Source organism: Hypomesus nipponensis, chromosome 12 (assembly GCF_054491055.1).
Source record: "Hypomesus nipponensis isolate SF chromosome 12, ASM5449105v1, whole genome shotgun sequence".
Taxonomy (NCBI): domain Eukaryota; kingdom Metazoa; phylum Chordata; class Actinopteri; order Osmeriformes; family Osmeridae; genus Hypomesus; species Hypomesus nipponensis.
The window spans coordinates 16,285,001-16,287,500 of NC_140372.1; the positions used below are offsets into that span (position 1 = coordinate 16,285,001).

Consider the following 2,500-nt stretch of genomic DNA (forward strand, 5'->3'; position numbering starts at 1 on the left):
CAATGCAAGGTGGTCTCTCTCTCTCTCTCTCGTGTCAAAATGAAAACAGCTTCCAGCCCCTTTCATGAAGGACTACTTGTGCATATTGCAAGATTTCAGTTTCTAAGTGAATGAGCAAAAGAGCATACAGCACCTGGTATTCCCAGGCGGTCTCCCATCCAAGTACTAACCAGGCCCGACCATGCTTAGCTTCCGAGATCAGACGAGATCGGGCGTTGCCAGGCTGGTATAGCCGTACAAAATAAGTTGACAACCATAGGCTACTTATCCATATACAGATTTAGCAATTGACAATGCAAGGTGGTCTCTCTCTCTCTCTCTCTCGTGTCAAAATGAAAACAGCTTCCAGCCCCTTTCATGAAGGACTACTTGTGCATATTGCAAGATTTCAGTTTCTAAGTGAATGAGCAAAAGAGCATACAGCACCTGGTATTCCCCAGGCGGTCTCCCATCCAAGTACTAACCAGGCCCGACCCTGCTTAGCTTCCGAGATCAGACGAGATCGGGCGTTGCCAGGCTGGTATGGCCGTACGAAATAAGTTGACAACCATAGGCTACTTATCCATATACAGATTTAGCAATTGACAATGCAAGGTGGTCTCTCTCTCTCTCTCTCTCTCTCTCTCGTGTCAAAATGAAAACAGCTTCCAGCCCCTTTCATGAAGGACTACTTGTGCATATTGCAAGATGTCAGTTTCTAAGTGAATGAGCAAAAGAGCATACAGCACCTGGTATTCCCAGGCGGTCTCCCATCCAAGTACTAACCAGGCCCGACCCTGCTTAGCTTCCGAGATCAGACGAGATCGGGCGTTGCCAGGCTGGTATGGCCGTACGAAATAAGTTGACAACCATAGGCTACTTATCCATATACAGATTTAGCAATTGACAATGCAAGGTGGTCTCTCTCTCTCTCTCTCGTGTCAAAATGAAAACAGCTTCCAGCCCCTTTCATGAAGGACTACTTGTGCATATTGCAAGATTTCAGTTTCTAAGTGAATGAGCAAAAGAGCATACAGCACCTGGTATTCCCAGGCGGTCTCCCATCCAAGTACTAACCAGGCCCGACCATGCTTAGCTTCCGAGATCAGACGAGATCGGGCGTTGCCAGGCTGGTATAGCCGTACAAAATAAGTTGACAACCATAGGCTACTTATCCATATACAGATTTAGCAATTGACAATGCAAGGTGGTCTCTCTCTCTCTCTCTCTCTCTCGTGTCAAAATGAAAACAGCTTCCAGCCCCTTTCATGAAGGACTACTTGTGCATATTGCAAGATTTCAGTTTCTAAGTGAATGAGCAAAAGAGCATACAGCACCTGGTATTCCCAGGCGGTCTCCCATCCAAGTACTAACCAGGCCCGACCCTGCTTAGCTTCCGAGATCAGACGAGATCGGGCGTTGCCAGGCTGGTATGGCCGTACGAAATAAGTTGACAACCATAGGCTACTTATCCATATACAGATTTAGCAATTGACAATGCAAGGTGGTCTCTCTCTCTCTCGTGTCAAAATGAAAACAGCTTCCAGCCCCTTTCATGAAGGACTACTTGTGCATATTGCAAGATTTCAGTTTCTAAGTGAATGAGCAAAAGAGCATACAGCACCTGGTATTCCCAGGCGGTCTCCCATCCAAGTACTAACCAGGCCCGACCCTGCTTAGCTTCCGAGATCAGACGAGATCGGGCGTTGCCAGGCTGGTATGGCCGTACGAAATAAGTTGACAACCATAGGCTACTTATCCATATACAGATTTAGCAATTGACAATGCAAGGTAGTCTCTCTCTCTCGTGTCAAAATGAAAACAGCTTCCAGCCCCTTTCATGAAGGACTACTTGTGCATATTGCAAGATTTCAGTTTCTAAGTGAATGAGCAAAAGAGCATACAGCACCTGGTATTCCCAGGCGGTCTCCCATCCAAGTACTAACCAGGCCCGACCCTGCTTAGCTTCCGAGATCAGACGAGATCGGGCGTTGCCAGGCTGGTATGGCCGTACGAAATAAGTTGACAACCATAGGCTACTTATCCATATACAGATTTAGCAATTGACAATGCAAGGTGGTCTCTCTCTCTCTCGTGTCAAAATGAAAACAGCTTCCAGCCCCTTTCATGAAGGACTACTTGTGCATATTGCAAGATTTCAGTTTCTAAGTGAATGAGCAAAAGAGCATACAGCACCTGGTATTCCCAGGCGGTCTCCCATCCAAGTACTAACCAGCCCGACCCTGCTTAGCTTCCGAGATCAGACGAGATCGGACGTTGCCAGGCTGGTATGGCCGTACGAAATAAGTTGACAACCATAGGCTACTTATCCATATACAGATTTAGCAATTGACAATGCAAGGTAGTCTCTCTCTCTCTCTCTCTCGTGTCAAAATGAAAACAGCTTCCAGCCCCTTTCATGAAGGACTACTTGTGCATATTGCAAGATGTCAGTTTCTAAGTGAATGAGCAAAAGAGCATACAGCACCTGGTATTCCCAGGCGGTCTCCCATCCAATTAC

At 46.7% G+C, this 2,500-nt stretch overlaps 4 non-coding genes and 5 pseudogenes across 4 annotated transcripts; all 9 read right to left on the reverse strand.

The window, feature by feature from the left end:
* Positions 1-121: 121 nt before the first annotated feature.
* LOC146262730 (5S ribosomal RNA) lies at positions 122-240 on the reverse strand (annotated as a pseudogene).
* A 174-nt stretch (positions 241-414) lies between these two features.
* LOC146262731 (5S ribosomal RNA) lies at positions 415-534 on the reverse strand (annotated as a pseudogene).
* A 182-nt stretch (positions 535-716) lies between these two features.
* LOC146262732 (5S ribosomal RNA) lies at positions 717-835 on the reverse strand. The gene has a single exon (XR_014725036.1). It is a non-coding gene; the product is annotated as a 5S ribosomal RNA (ribosomal RNA).
* Positions 836-1,007: 172 nt separating this feature from the next.
* LOC146262733 (5S ribosomal RNA) lies at positions 1,008-1,126 on the reverse strand (annotated as a pseudogene).
* A 178-nt stretch (positions 1,127-1,304) lies between these two features.
* LOC146262734 (5S ribosomal RNA) lies at positions 1,305-1,423 on the reverse strand. The gene has a single exon (XR_014725037.1). It is a non-coding gene; the product is annotated as a 5S ribosomal RNA (ribosomal RNA).
* Positions 1,424-1,591: 168 nt separating this feature from the next.
* LOC146262735 (5S ribosomal RNA) lies at positions 1,592-1,710 on the reverse strand. The gene has a single exon (XR_014725038.1). It is a non-coding gene; the product is annotated as a 5S ribosomal RNA (ribosomal RNA).
* A 166-nt stretch (positions 1,711-1,876) lies between these two features.
* On the reverse strand, positions 1,877-1,995 carry LOC146262736 (5S ribosomal RNA). The gene has a single exon (XR_014725039.1). It is a non-coding gene; the product is annotated as a 5S ribosomal RNA (ribosomal RNA).
* A 168-nt stretch (positions 1,996-2,163) lies between these two features.
* Positions 2,164-2,281, reverse strand: LOC146262737 (5S ribosomal RNA; annotated as a pseudogene).
* Positions 2,282-2,455: 174 nt separating this feature from the next.
* LOC146262738 (5S ribosomal RNA) overlaps positions 2,456-2,500 on the reverse strand; it is a 119-nt pseudogene continuing 74 nt past the window's right edge.